Here is a 16,131-nt window from a genome sequence, read left to right on the forward strand (position 1 = left end):
TAAAAACGAATGAACTTAGTCTATTGTATCACATATTGTAGTTTTTCGGGAAAAAAACTGTGGACCTGGAAGTTTTTCTCCCAAGATTCCTGGGGACCGTCTTTTTGGAGTGTGGGCGAAGAAAAATCTCCCGGGGCGGCATTGGCTGGACGAACGGGACCGCAGGATGGCTGCACCGTGGATTAGGGCCCCACAGTGCTCCATTGTTAATTGGGCGCCATGTGTGAAAGCTACAGAGGGATTAGTTTGTACAGCTGCTGCTATTTGTCATAACTGCCCTTAACAAGACACACATGGCAAACCCGAGTTACAGCCAGAGGTTTGGAGGGAAAATGTTGGGCTGCAAGCTCATGGATGACGAGGAATCGGAGGAACAGGCAGTCTGGGCTGCTTATCCTTCATCAACTGCACTTCTGTGATAGTTCTTTCCAGGATAAGTTATATTTCTACAATTTCAAATTTAGGATGCTTCCTTCAAAGAGTGTCTGCCTCTGAGGTGAGGTTGATGTAATGTCCTGTTCCACCAGAATTCTCAAACATTCATCGCTAAGTCCATACACATGGAAATGTTCAGTATATTCCACACAAACCATATTAAAAGGCGTTACCATAAAATTATCTTTTGTCATATATTTTTCATATAAAAGTCGCACTAGACTATAAGGCGCATCTTATTAAAACTTCAGTGTGTGTAGCCATTTTAAGCACTCACGATGTATGTTAATCCAATTATCGGTCAGTCCATAAATGTCACTCACCAAAACCGCCTAACATTGTATTCAGCAGGAATGGTAACCAGGCCGCGACAGTGAAAGACCACCAGCTATACATGGGTTCGATTATATCTTATTATCACACTATCTTTACTCACAGAGCCAGAGACGCTTGCTAGAAAATGGAGCAAACAGAAAATCGTCCTTAGAGATAAAAACGCAAAAAATATGACAAGAGAAACCACTCTTCGAATATTGCATGTATTTATATCTTTCCAGGTGACTTTCTGTTTTCTCCATGCCCTAACTTTCGTTTTTGACACCGTAAGTAGACATAGGGTGAAAATGAGATCAAATGCACTGCCTTTTCACATGTTATCTGTATCACTGGTGCTCTAGTGGTTAGGTTTTGGCACTTTCACCGCCGCAATTTGGGTTTGATGCCCGCTGCAAAGAATTGTTTGCAATGCTTTTTGTCTGATCAATCAGCACACATATGACAGTATACAGTAAAACCTGGTTTGCAGTCGCACACAAACAAAAATAGGGTACACCGGGTTGATAGGTGCACCTTCAATTTGGGGTTTTTAGGTGCGCCTTGCAGTCCGGATAATACGGTACTTTAATTGTATCTCAGCTGTTATGGCATTTTGTGAACATCCAAAAACAACTGAAACACACTATTAGAGATCCCTTCTGTGTCCCTGATAAACTCAGAAATGCTCTGAGTTGTCACCTGTCTAAATCCTGTTTAAGTTGAAAAAACGTCATACATTTTTGTGGTAGTGGTAATTGTTGGTTGCAATTGCACGCACATGACGATCCCTAATTACAAAGCTCACTGGGTAAATGCGGAACACGCTTTTATTGCGCTCACACTTTTACATTCGCTCGCTAGGACGAAACAAGATCTTGAGACGGCGTTGGAGAAGATGACACGGGCGGGTGTAGTTGCCCCCCCCCCTTCACTTATCCTGCCGTGCATAAACTTGGCTCGGATATGCAAAAAAGGCGCCCACCCACCCACTATTACATTTGGCGACGGCGGGACTTTCTTCTTCTTTCCCCCTGGGGTGTTGTCCAGCCGTCACAGTGATGGGCTGTACTGTAGGACTGTACAAAGGATGAGACAACCATCACTCTGGCCCAATGGTTGCCCCTGTCTGAATTGAAAGGACTTTGATGGGACAAAGCGGGGGTGGCACAGGGGTGGGGTGCACAGAAAAGTCAGGGTCTCCTGGGCAACCACTCTGCTTGTCTGTCCCTGCTTAAAGTTTCCCTATTTGCACCCCACCTCTTAAAATACCCCACGCCATTTGTCTTCCCTTTATTAATTGTCCAAAAGGTTTCTTCCTGGCTTTAGCAAGTAAGTATACTGCTTGAGATCTGCATTTATCTCTGATCCCACCAGAATATTTAGTGGATTATCTCAGCCAAGGGAAACCCAAAATGTTTAAAAGTATTCCCAAAGATTTTTTTTTTCAATTAAAAACAAAACATGTCATGTTCATCCCCACAATTATGCAAATTAATATGTTGCAAAATATACCACGTAATGGGGTACTTGAGAAATTTTGTCTCAAAGTTGACCCACCTGGCTTGTTTGCTATAGAGCTGTGACGTCATTGAAGAAACCCAACACTTTCAAAACGGCGAATCCCATTCACAGAACATGTGGAGCAAGCTCCGAAACAGATTGCAATTGTAGTGAACAGTGATTGCATAGTGCTCATTTCTGCTTTGAGGTTAGCGATTGTGTTGCAGTCGGAATAATTTTGTGCGTTGGGGCTGCCGAAAGCTTTCCTGTTTTGTTTGCTCCTGGTTTGCACTCTCGGAAGCCCACTGTGCGTTGTTTGGTCAGCTAGCTTGGAGTTAGCTCTGGTTTTGCTATGTCCCATGGTTTGTCTATTCCTGGCCGGCTTTCCGTTTATCGCCGTAGTCGCTGCCACTTTTCGTTTTTGGTTCTTGATTAGCCTGGCTACTTACTGCATGTTTTTGATCGGCTAGAACTTCACTTAAAACGCTCGCAATGTCTTCAACTAATTAACACGTAAAGCGATACGGCGAATGACTTGCTAGGGTGCTGGTGTTCAAAATGCATGTTTTCGGAAGATACCAATGAAGTAAATATAGATTTTATGCAAAATCCATGTACTATTTCCTCACATTTTGTATGATTAATAATTTGGGATTACCTTTTAAACTTTGGTTACTGTGGTTTAAATCGAAAGTTAAGACTTCGCAAGCTTAGCGGGCCTAATCAAGTTCTAAGCGTAAGAGCAACAGCTCCAGTCCTTGCAGAACAGGGGGCAAGCACTTTTGCCACCTCTGCTCGATGGCTACGTTTCCTTGCCTTGGAGGAATGGCGAGGCCGCAGGGACAGCCTTTGTGCATAGGACAGTGAAGTACAGTGTAATGCCTAGCTTAGGGGTGAATGTGGCCATTTGTCTTCATTTAGAAGGAACGGCAGACAAGGCTGGGGGGTTGGGGAGGCGGAGGAAATCTCTTCGGGGAGAGTGGGAGGTGCCGGCCCTCCAGTCAAGTGGCCTCGGGGGGATTTGAAATGCATTCGGGGTCTTCCCCGAAAGCCTGGGAAAGTGCGGGCAAGCTGAGATCCTAACCGTGGACTAATTTCACAAACTGCTGTCCTTAAAGGACAAGTATCTTTTGGTTTTAAGCTCTTTCATACGGAACTATAGCAATTAAAACCATTATAGCTTACCTTGGAGGTAATGGTGATGCCTTTTCTTATCAAACTTCTATTGTTGCAAACGATTCCCACCACCAAACAAAACACTTTGTTGATAAAAACACTCTCCTACGCAGAGCATATAGTCGCTCTTTGCTCTGCACCGGCGGTGCATTAAAAGACCAAACTCGCAGTCGAAACTTTAAACAGCAAATGAAAAGCACGACTGTTTGTACGTTTCATTGCTTATTTCATAATCCATATGGTTGACGTCCAAGTCAACATTATCATTACCGTAATGATTTGTGTATAACGCACACTCTTGTAAGCCGCGCACCCTAAATCGGTATACATTTTTTTTCCACTTTTCTTCAGTTCAATCTTTGCAGCAATGAGAATGGAACCCGGGTCCCGGCCCTGAGTGGGTCTAATCCTAACCACTGTACTACCAGTGGTATAGATGACATATGTAAAGGCAGTCAATTTTGTTTTGTTTTCACACTATTCTTTAGTCACGTTACCAGAGACAACGGCTAATTTTGTTGTGCATTTCACATGTTATAATGACAATAAATTCTATTCTTTTCTATTGTATTTTAAGCATTTTTAAGTTAAAAAGAATAACAAAATTCGCATCCGTCTCTGGTACTGTAGCTAAAAATAGCATGATAAATGGATTCTAACATGTGAAATGCTACTCAAAATGAACATTCATCTCTGGTACCATGACTAAAAATAGTGTGATAATGAAGTAAAACCCAATAGTTCTTCCCATGATACCATTTGAGGTCCAGTGGATTTGGCGCATTGACCTAGGTTGGATTCCCAGTGCGATTGTGATCAGCAATATTTTTTGATTAGTAAATCGGTAAAACCTTGTGTGTAGTGCGCACCCAAACTTTAAAAAAAACTTTTTCAGAAAAGTGTGTTATACACAGACATATTTCAAATGAGCTTCAATTGGTGAATGCTGACTCAATCAGTACTGCAAGCATAGTTGTGAAGCCAAATAAATCCCAACAAAGACCTCAACATTGATGCAGTCGTTTTCACGGGATTAGTTGGCAGATTGGAGTGCCAGAATATGCTGGAATTCCCAGAGAGGTGAAGGGAGAGAAAAAAACATGACGACTTTGTTATTTTGTGACGAATTGGCATTTCAACCTGGCTATAAGTTGTTTCAGCTGATTATGTCTGATATAACCAAGGGGATCTGTTAACTTATTCAATGCCATAACATATAAATACGTTTTCAGAAGCATTGTCCCCTGAGTGCCCAAATGTAGAAATAAAGGATTTGGCACTGTTCATCAGTATGGTCTCTGGGAATTATTTCAGTATGATAAATCAGTATTAGATGACAGGAGTGGCTTTAAACAGAACTCTGGTTACACATCAAAGAAGCCAAATGTTGCTTCCTGTATTTGGCGAATGAGTGTGTGTAGGTGCTCTGATATGGCGAGCTGGTGTAGTGAAGCAGTGTGGCTAGAGTAACGAGATAAGGACGAATATTAATGGGTAGTTAACTCTTCAACAGAGCTTATTCCTTAAAAAAAAGTTAATTATCTGTCTGCAGGAACGTGGTCGCCCGAGGGAACGCGATCGTCACGATGACTAAGATCGTGTGAAATTTCTTGCAAAGTTCATGCATCAGATCAGTGTTCTTGCAATAAAATATTATTTTGCAAGCACAGAGTCCTTATAAAAGCATTGCTCAGAATTAGAGGTATCACAAATGCAAAAAACAGAAAAGTACTGAGTTGAAAGTTCTACGTGAAATGCCTCCTTTCACAAAAACTTGTTTTTCTCAGAAGTTTTTAGACACCAGTATTACTACTATTGTTTACTAAACAACAATAAAAGTCACTTTCATACTTCTTTTCTAATGAAAGGTTCAAGTTTTCATTTGATGGCTAAACAGCAGCAAAACTGCATTTTCTGCCAAGAATTTTCCGGCACTGGCTCTCCTAATTTGATAATAACGTCTGGCATTGAATGAGTTAAAGAAAAAAAACAGCGGCCTCTCCTTTGCAAAGACAGCAAAAAGGCCTTTTCTACACAATACCACGAATTAATTGAACACGCAGTTGCAGAGGAAAAGAAGGAGTTGTAGGAAGAAAAAAAAGGAGGCACCCACGTTTGTCGGCGGCCTCTGCTCAAAGTTGCCTTGTTTCCATGGATGTCTATGTATACACAGTGCAGCCGAAGAAAGAGCTAAGGAGGTAACAGGGCCCGTTTAAGCCTGGAGGTATTTGCTCCGGCAAATCCCCGCTGCTAATAACACAAGCTCGGCAGCGCGCCTCAACCGGGGACGGCGCTGGACAAAAAGAGCAGGAGATCACAAGCATCCGGCAATGAAAGCCGGGCCAGGAGAGCACGCAAGAAAGAAAACACAAATAGCTCCTGGGTTAAGAGGAAAAGAGATTGGGAAGACATTGAGTGGGAAGCGGAAATCAATAAGGCCAGCGCCGAAGCTGGGAAGGCCTTCTAAGTGGATTAGATTGAGGGAATGTGTTCGATAGGTTAGGGCTCTCGGATAGAGGTGGCCGCGCACCGCAGGCTCACTTGCATACTAATAAGGAAGCCATGGTAGAAGACGAGCACGGGGTTGCGCAGTTCACCAAGAAAAGCTTTGCGCTACCGGTTTTACCCCCTGCGGGCTTCCCACTTTATGCTTGTTGCAGTCCGAACCTCGGCAACTCCAAAATACCCGCCTCACTAGAAAAAAAATACACAAAATTTGGAAGCGCGCTCATGACCATGAGTTTAGTTTTACTAAGGCCCGGCGACGTGGACTGGGACCGCTGTCTGGCTCTCCAGACCCGCCTTTGAAAGAGCAGGACTCGAAACTACGGCCATTTTAGTTGCAAACGCGGCAGAAACTTCGGTTTATGTAGGTAAATACAGACGCTGCCCTACTTACGAACGAGATCGTTTGTAAGTTGAATTTGTTCGTAAGTTGCCTCAGTGCTATATTTTGTATGTTTAAGGATTCTATACATAACTTGTGTTGTTTTGTACTAAGAAAATAAACATTTCATAAAATAATATGCCCTATAAAGATAAATAAAGTTGAGTTTAACTTACTTTTGGAAGATACACTTCAAGAGGTCCTCCTCCGTGGTAAAAAGTGGCCGAAAAAAAGCATTCAGACCATTTTCTCAACCGCATCAAGCTTTCTTATTCCACTTTCATTTCAAATGAAACGGCTCGCCTTTTCTTTACACTTTACACCAACCATATAGAATGGATGCATGAGATATTAAAGAATAAAAATGGCAAAGTTCTTAGTGCGCTGGAGCTACAGTATACAATGTTTACACACGGATTTCTTCTTCTGGGTGTGACCTCTCACAGCGCCACACGCCGGTAGCAGCGAAAAGAAGCACTACAGTACTATCTTGTACTCGGAAAAAGGTGCACACGTTACAAAATCTAACTTACAGCAATGTCCGGATACTTTTCGACATCCCGTAAAAAAATTTCGTATTGTTCGTACTGTTTTCCGTAAGTCGAATGGTTGTAAGTAGGGGAGCGTCTGTACATGGTTCTTATACCTTTTTCGAGGCCCATTCCAAGCAATTTTTCAGGACTTTCAAGCTAGTTTTCTAATTTCTCCAGAACCATTAAAAGAACAATACGTGCGTAAATATTTTCGTGACAAATCTTTCACTAAATCGGAGATTGGTCAATATGACAAAAATCCAGCTTAAATTTACATTTGCAGGAAGTTCTTCCCTGTTACAATTTACCAATGGAAAACGCAACCTTAATTTTTTTGATAGCCCATAATAAATGTGCATAATTGATTCAGAGTGTTTTCACAAATGCACATTTCATAGAGGCCTGTTTAGGGGAAGCATGCACCTATCGTCTGGGGCGCAACACGTAGGGGGCAATGACGCTTCAAAGGAAAAATGCCATACAAAATAATGCTATCTAGAGAGCAGTGTTGGTGTCATCTTTAAGAAAAATTGTTGAGAATCATGGCAGCACTTTTTTTAATCCTTGAAAACACAACGTTAAAGTTCATGTAGCACACAAATCACCAGTTATCTTTGTAATATGGTCTGAACAGTATTTCAAAGTCGGCTAGATTTGGGCCATATATAAGGTGAGTACATGTCAATAAATCAGCAATATAATTTCGAAATATTTCATTTTAACAGCAATAGGCGGGGAGAGTTTAAGCTAAGGTAACTTTCAGTTATACTCAGACTTTGAGCTGTAGTAAGTGTGTCAAACATGTTTTTCTGCTTGACCTTGGTAACAACTTCACAGTTTTCATGTACTTTTACGTCACAGGAGGCTGCTTTCAACCACTGAGGTAGGGGGGGCAAACTACGGCCCACGGGCTACATAAGTTAACAGGTTCCCTTAACAGCCGACTTCTGGAAAGATAAGTCAAACATTTTCAACTCTTTCAAAATGTCTAAAATATTGGCCAAAGTAAAATGCATGTGTGCAAAGGTGTTAGTGTTGTAAACCGGTCGTCCCTATGGGAAACACTGAGACTTACCCTTCGACAATTTATAAAATACAATTATTATATTTCCAGATAAACTTTGACAAGGTACCAGGTAAGGCTTCAAGCTGCAGGCATTTGATTGCATAAAGAAATTAATGGGAGAATTAAAAACCTTCTCTTACTGTGTGTTCCAACTCCAAGTCCATATTCTCCAAACGGCTCAAGAACAGCATTCAATTTACTTTGGCCACATCTTGGATTGCTTGTTTTTTAGTACAAAACAATACAGGCTGCTTATACAAGCCTTAAACATACTTATATCAACCGTAAACATACATTCCATACAAAATATAGCACTTGAGCAACTTACGAAAAAATTCAATTTACCAATGATCATCCGAAACTCATTTGTAAGCAGGGTCTGTACTTTATTTTCTTACTTTAAACTGTAGTATTTCTCTTCTTGTAAATGTTCTTGCACCATTAGGATGACACATTTTATTTTGTTGTGCATTTGTAACGTTACAATGACAATACATTCAATAAATTATATTCTAAATACAACGTAGGTTTTTGATTGGGTCCAATCGCTGGGATTCTGAAGGCTATTGTATTTGTTTTTCAGATGCTGGTCTAGAATCCAAAGTACTCAAGCCTCTCAACGCTACCAGCAGCAACATTTGAAAGTTTTTTTTCCCCAAGAAACTGTCAATTTATGCTCCTGTATCTACATTACCATTGAGCACAACATCTACACAAACTGGTCAACCTCTGTGAGATGCTTAGCTTGCCTCAAGATAGTGATAAAACATTCACACCTTCTGCAAAATTGTGAAAAAGGTGACATCTTTGTGGACCTGGGTCAGACCAGATCGGACACTGCGCACCCAATCCAGCCGCCGTCCAAAAGGTCAACAAGGCAGGCTTAAGAGGACAAGCCACTTTTTTTTTTCTTAACCAATCAGTTGTGCTCAATTAAACTTCACAGGACTGCCTGCCACATCTCTTTGAGGGGTCAAGGCCCCCGGGGGCCAAAGGTTAAACCCGGGGCTCGTTAAACACGCTCTCCATTAACACGGCAGTCGTGTGTGCAGAAGAAATCCTCCCATTTCCACAAATGAAAAAAAAAGGAGGTCATGACGTTTTGTGCTTGTGCTAATGTGCAGAGTGCCCTTGACTTTTATGTTTTTTCTGTCTCAATATTGTAGATTTTTAGCAATTGCAGGTGTGTATGCAACACATAACCTGAACTTTGGAATGTATAAGAATTGCGTTTGGGGTGCAATGAATAGTGTACGTCGTCAATAAAAATCGATAAAAATAGTCGACGATGAATTCTAATCTTGAATATTATCACCTAAAGCCTATCATGGCAGTGCCACAGTGATGCAAGAACATTTAAAGAGAAAGCCAGTCGGACAGTTGAACAAAACGGAATCGGACTCGCCTTGGTGAAATTCGAGTAAAATTCAAGCAGATAGGGTTTTGATGACATACTGTACATCGTACATTTGTAACCGAATATTTTACGCCAGACAACATATTTAAAATTAAATGCATGCAGTTCAAAGAACAAACATCAGTCATCAAACTTTTAAACATGTAAATGTAAATGGTTTGCATTTATATAGTGCTTTTCAAGTCAAGTCACATTTACACCATCCCCCGATCTTAAACCAACATACAGGCAAGGAAAAACTCAAAACCTCAGCATGAGGAAAAAAGAAACCTTGGGAAGGGGCCTCACAGGTGGTAATTTCCATTCCAGGGTGCAAAAGATTTAGCATTGTGTAACAGTACACAAAACATAGAGAACATCGATTAAAGAGAACATTGGGTAACATGTTGAAATTTGTCCAGAAAGTGCATGACAGCAACGACACCTGTCAATGAAGACCTCCCAAAAGACAAACGTCAGTTGTCATTACAGTTTCATTTCAAACTAATGAAAATGTTCTTGGTTTAATTATGGGTTTATGTCTTTCCTGAGTGAGCACCAGGCCTAGTTGTTTTAGATAGGGCAATTTTATGTAATATTTATACTAATATGCACTAAGTACAATAAAAGATGTATTTTTCTAATTGTAGCATTTTTGGAAGGGGGATTACCACTTGTGGAGACCCCTTCTCAAGGTTTCTTATTTTCCTCGAGCTGAGGTCTTGATTTTTTTCCTTGCCGGCATGTTGGTTTGAGATCAGGGGATGGTGTCATTGTAATCCTGTCCAGTCCTTTGAGACATTTTTGGGGCTATACAAATAAATGTGACTTGACTTGACTTGAATCTTGTGTTTATTATCATTTGCCACTTGATTAAATCCGCTGCATGTTAAATTTAAGGGAAAAAAATAATAGTTCAATTTTTCAACTAATGGTTTCACGAGTTGACTATTAAATAGTTATGAGTTGCAGCCCTAGACGTCTTAGGGTTGTTCTAATGTTTGTTAGCAGAGTGCCTTTGACTTCTATGCCTTTTTCTGTCTCAATGTTGCAAATTTTCAGCAATTGCAGGTGTGCATGCAAATATCCTCTACGCTAACCTGGATTTCGGGTTATATTAGAATTGTGGCGAGTGTGTGTGTGTGTGTGCGCGCTTGCATCGAATCCGCCAGTTGGCACAAACAATGCCATGCAACCCATCAACATCCCCCAACCAAACGGCCCTCCCCGTCCGACTCTGCCAACCCGACCACCGCGCTCAAGTTTTGTTGTTTTGACAATAATAAAACGTGTGCATCGTGCCCTGGACGGAGGCGACAAATTGCGTCGACACAAAAGACGGTAAGGACGACAAAAAGAAAGAACAACAAACAAAAAAACTTAAGCTGGCAGCACGGCGGCTGCCAAGCGATGAATCAAAAGCATGCGGCAGGCAGACAAAGAAGGTTCGATGCCAACCAAGGACGGCCTACCGCCCGATCGCTTGCGTGCCCGCCTTCTTGGCACGGAGCGAAACAAAATGGCGGCGCGCCGCATGCTAACTCACAATATGGCGGCACGGTCTGGAGTCGGGCACTAAAGATATACGGCAGTCGCGGAATTCTACCAACAGCAAGTCATCATTCAGAATTGTGCCGCAATTACAGAAAGGAAATCTTTCCTCAACAGATTAAAACCTTCACAGTTCTGATTTATTTAGGAGAGAAATAACAATATAAGACTTCTAAAATGGATACAAAAAGGAATCCATTTCTCTCCTACTCTTTCCTTTTTCTTTTTTGTTGCTGCTTAATGTTAATGCATTAATCTGTGATAAAATATACATCGTGACTTATTTTTTATTCATTTTTTTGTTGTTGTTGCTGCTTAATGTCACTGCACTTCATTTAATTGGACTATTGTTACGATGCACTTTTCTTTTTATATTCACAAACATTGCCTTATGATTGTAACTTAGGCCAGTGTCTAAGCGCTACGTTGTAAATATTGGTCTCTGCCTTTTATCCTGATAGTATTTTATCCATGTTTTCAAGTCAAGTCATGTTTATCACAAGGAGTCTCAAAGGGCTGCACAAACCACAGACTATTGCATACTACAGACTATTATTACACTATCCCCTGATCTAAAACCTACATGAGGCCAAGGAAAAACTCAAAAACCTCAGGATGAGTAAAGTCAAGTCATGTTTGTTTGTTTCGCTTTTTATCACAAGGATTCTCATAGGTCTGCAGAGACCACAGATTATTGCAAATTACAGACTATTACTAGACCATCCCCTGATCTGAAATATGAAGAAAATGAAGAAACCTTGAAAAGGAACCGCACATGAGGTAATCCTCCTTCCAGGATGACCAGGCTGCAATGGATTATTTGCAATAACAAATGATACACTAATGCACAGATATTGTCAACATAAAATATAGGTCATTCATAAGCTATAGAATAGAAGTGTGTTTTAAACCCAGATTTAAACAGTTCCTCTTTAGTCTTTATTACACGTGCACCTTGGGGTGTCATGTCCAACCTCTTAGCATACCATATTTTCCCATCATTGGCAACAATGACAATCAAGACAATTGAATTCAATTCAACGTTTTCATCTTATTAACACAACTATCAATTTGTATTCTCAAATATTTGCAATTTTTCATTATTTATTTAAAGGGACATCGTTTATTATTCAGCTCCAACTTCATTCAGTACAAAAAGTGAACTATGTTGATTTGAATGACACGCAAAAATACATGAGATATCATATACATTTTTGGGATACTCCGGAGAAATGTGAACATGTTTTGTCTGCCATCTTGCTGCAGCGGGTAGCAAAAACAAATATCTGCAAAATTGTGCTTTTTTTGTTACTCTTCGTCTCCGTAGATTCTCCTGTGCTTTGTATCACTCGCTTTCAGATGCACTCTAAAATACATCAAGTGGCCAAATAATACACACTGTGACTCTAATTGATAAGGTATGTATTAGATTTTCAAACTCTAGTAATGAAAAATGGAATTATATTGTTCTTCCACATATTTCGACCAATTGCACGCTCAAAGTGGATTACCGTACATGGACAACTTCAGTTAGACAAATTTCTATCATTGACCTCCTTCTTCTTCTACTACATTTGTCAATTGATTCATATTTTACAGTAAAAAATAGGGACTTTATTCCTTCCTAGGGGACCAAATCAAAGCTTTTCTATATTTTATTTCTTAATTGGAAAACATATAGTATAGAAGACTTTCCACCTTATTCATTTGAACAGGTTCTATTTGGATTAGTTTATCATTTTATTGTATTTATGTTTTTAAAATCCTAATGTTTTGGGTGGTTTGTTAGGGGTGAAAAAAGGCAAAAAACTAAATTTAATTACGTTCAATATTTAATATTTATATTGACCTTGCAATTGAGTCAAATTCTGTCAAATTGCTAAATTTAGGACACCTTTATTTAATTCACCACTGGATGCCACTGTATTCTGTTGTGCAACCGAAAACAAGTGCTAAAAAGCTTAAAGAAGAATAGAAACTACGTAGACTCAGAGTGACCAAACCACAGTATTTTTCTTCTTATTCTTTTATCCAAACCTCTCACAAGTATTTTGTTTTTTTTTAAATAATGCAATCTATTTTCTTGACGGGATATAAAAATGGACTGCCTATGATTCAGATACAATATTGTTTTTGTTTTTTGAAATGAAGTTTTTCTTTAAACCACAAGGAGACACTAAATAATGCGCATTGTCCCTTTAAGAAAAAATTGTATTATATAAATTACACTTTAAAAAATGCCATAGTTTCTGTTAATCGGCAGCTTTTTTTGCACTCTCATTTCATTTTTACGCACATCGCATTCTGGAAAAGGAAGAAAAATAGCGTTTCATTGGAGTTTGATGCTCCGTGCGGCAGATGCAAAGTGCAAAGAGAAAGCTTTTGCGGAAAGAAAGCGTTGGCATCGTCCCATAAAAGACACAAAGGAGGCTCCGATGCCAACACGGTGCCACTGGCAACCATTCTTGTGCCGTCTGCTTTGCATGGCACGCATTAAAACACAAAATGGCGGCCGAGCTATTGTTTTTTGTTTCTTCTAACCTGGAAGCCTTCGTAATTTTGGGGGACGAAGAATGACCAAAAACGAATTATCAGGAAGCTTGGGTAGCAAAAGCTGCTAAAGTTGATCACTTTGAGGAGATAAGGGCACTTAAAATATTATTAATTTTATTATTTATTATAATATACAAGCATGAATATTATTGAAATTGGATGATTTGGTAACATTTTTCACTCCACAACTGCTATTTTGGTCAACAAAAAGAAAGTGTAAGAAAACATCCAAAAATCATTGACTCGGAAAGAGGGAAGTTATAACTTAAGGGGCTGGAGTAAATTCAAAATCCCAAAGGTGAGAACCACCAGGAAAAGTGTGTGTGTGTGTGTCTGTGTGTGGAGTCAAACTTTGAAACAGTTTACAAGACAGGAGCAAACAATGTCCAAATATTCACGTCTTCAAATTTAAATACAAAAAAACATTGCCGGCAGAATACAGAGATGAGGAAAATGGGGTATGAGTGTTACTAGAGATAAGAAATACTGCGTTTACAACTATAGTTAACCTTGTTGTTATTGTTACTATTATTATATCATAACTGTTATTTTTGCTATTATTGTTGTTATCATTGGTGTCACAATGATATTAAGTGACTAGTAGCATTATAACGTTGATAGATGGGCACTATGATGATTAGTGTATAAAATATGTGACTATTGTTATTATTATAATTATTGCTATCCGACCTATGCAATATGTATATCTGTGAGATTTTATTGTATTTGGAAACAAAAGAGGATCTATCTGTAAAATGTAATTAATAGGAAAGATGAAGGGATAGGGAAAATAAGCATCTGCTTCTCACCACTCCTTTTTTGAACATGTTATGTTAACAATATTTTGGTTGTTGAGTCAATGTTTTTGTCCTGTTTTTATTTAATAATGTTCGAAATAAAGTTTTTATTCATTCATTCATGTATAACGCGTACCACTAGGTTTTATCAAAAATCGTTTTACAATTCAAATCATTTGCTGACGATTATGTACACAATGCCGACATAAAATTGAAAATGTATTCATTTTGTGTCCTTCAAAGTCCAATTCATCATCAGATACGCCAAAGAGTCGTTCTCCCTCTCGTGCTTATTTATGTCTTTCAGGATGACTTTTTGTTTTTTGCAGCCACTAACATTCGTCTCTGGTACCATGAATAAAAATAGTGTGATAATGAGCATTACAGACGTTAAATACAGAACTCTTGCCTCTCCAAATGACACTAATTTTAAATCAAATGCACTAGCTCAATTCTAATAACCCCACCCCACCCTCTCCACCTTAAAACATCATCTTCTACACAATTCATATCAGTCACACTTTTGGACTTCTAAACAGTGAATTTCTCTGACTGTATAGTGAGAGATTAGGGCTCTTGGAATAGTATTTTTATTATTTTTAATTTAAAATTACTATACTAATGCTGCTATTCTAAAAGAAATGTCTTCATTTTTGGGGCAATTTGTGCATGTTTTGTCACCATTCATGCAAAAACTGGGCATAAATGAAAATGAGTAGTTCTACAATAACAGTGAAAATTACATTTTTAATATGGCTAACTATATATAAATATGTACATACACTGTATTTTCCAGACTATGAAGCGCATTTAAAAAACTAAATATTCGCCAGGAATTTCAAGCGTGCCTTATGAAATATAATACCGAAAATCAAATCAGAGATGGGTGAATCTTTTAATTTCTGATGTTTTTTATAATGCAACCCTCGTTCTTACTGCGGTGTTTTCATGCATCTTATCATCCGGAGCGCCTTATATATAATAAATCTCAACAAGAATGTACAATAATTACAAGGAATAATTCAGTTATTTTTGGCATTATTAAATATTACTTATTTTTATACTATTACTGTCTTATCTTGTAAAACTGTTTACACCATCATGATGAAACTCTTGAATTTTATTGTGCATTTGACACGTTACAATAACAATAAATTCTAACCATAAAATATAGTACACATAAAAAAATACAATACATATAAATAAATATGTGTGGGTGGGGTGTGTGTGTATTATGTATTCCGGATATGTATTATATTAAACAATACTAAACAATAAATACTGACATATTTGACCCATAAGAGGATTCACAATAATAATGTTAATAATTAATCAATAATAATAATAATAGTTATAATAATAACAAATAATTTTTGCTTTCTATTTTTCTCTTACCCTCTCTCTCTTCTCTTCTCTCTTGATTATCTTTTTCGTTCTCACTTTTTTTTGTATCTTTCTTTATTTCTCACTCTTCTCTCTCTTTCCTCTTGTCTTTCTCTCTTTTTGTTGCTCTTTCTTTCCTCCTTTTCTATATTTCTCCCTTTCACACTCTATTTATGTTTATCTCTCTTGCTCTGTCACCCCTTGCTTTAGCTTCTTTTTAATCTCTCCCTTTTCCCTTTGTTCTCTCCTGTACTCTCTCTATCAGTCAATTTTCTATTTCTTTTTGTCTCTTTCCTTGTTTTTCTGTATTTCTCCCTTTCTTTCTCTCTTTTATTTATCTCATTTTCTCCCTCTTTTTTCCCTTTGTTGTCTCTCTCTATCTCTCTCTCTTTCTCTCTCTCTCTCTCTAAGCTACTAGTCTGGCTCCCAAGACAGTTTATTTTCCTACCATGTTGTACCCAATGACTTTAACACCCCTGGCTTAAGATCTCACCGACGCATACCCGTCGCTACCAAAACCAAGTGAACCCAACGGCAAA

General features: G+C 38.8%; 1 protein-coding gene across 4 annotated transcripts in view; it reads right to left on the reverse strand.

Annotated features, from left to right (window-relative positions):
* LOC148356539 (nuclear factor 1 B-type-like) overlaps window positions 1-16,131 on the reverse strand; it is a 110,763-nt gene that overhangs the window by 86,932 nt on the left and 7,700 nt on the right. The gene's annotated exons all lie outside the window — the stretch shown is intronic.

This window comes from Urocampus carinirostris, chromosome 11 (assembly GCF_059441175.1).
Source record: "Urocampus carinirostris isolate Australia breed hairy pipefish chromosome 11, RoL_Ucar_1.0, whole genome shotgun sequence".
NCBI classification, from domain to species: Eukaryota; Metazoa; Chordata; class Actinopteri; order Syngnathiformes; family Syngnathidae; genus Urocampus; species Urocampus carinirostris.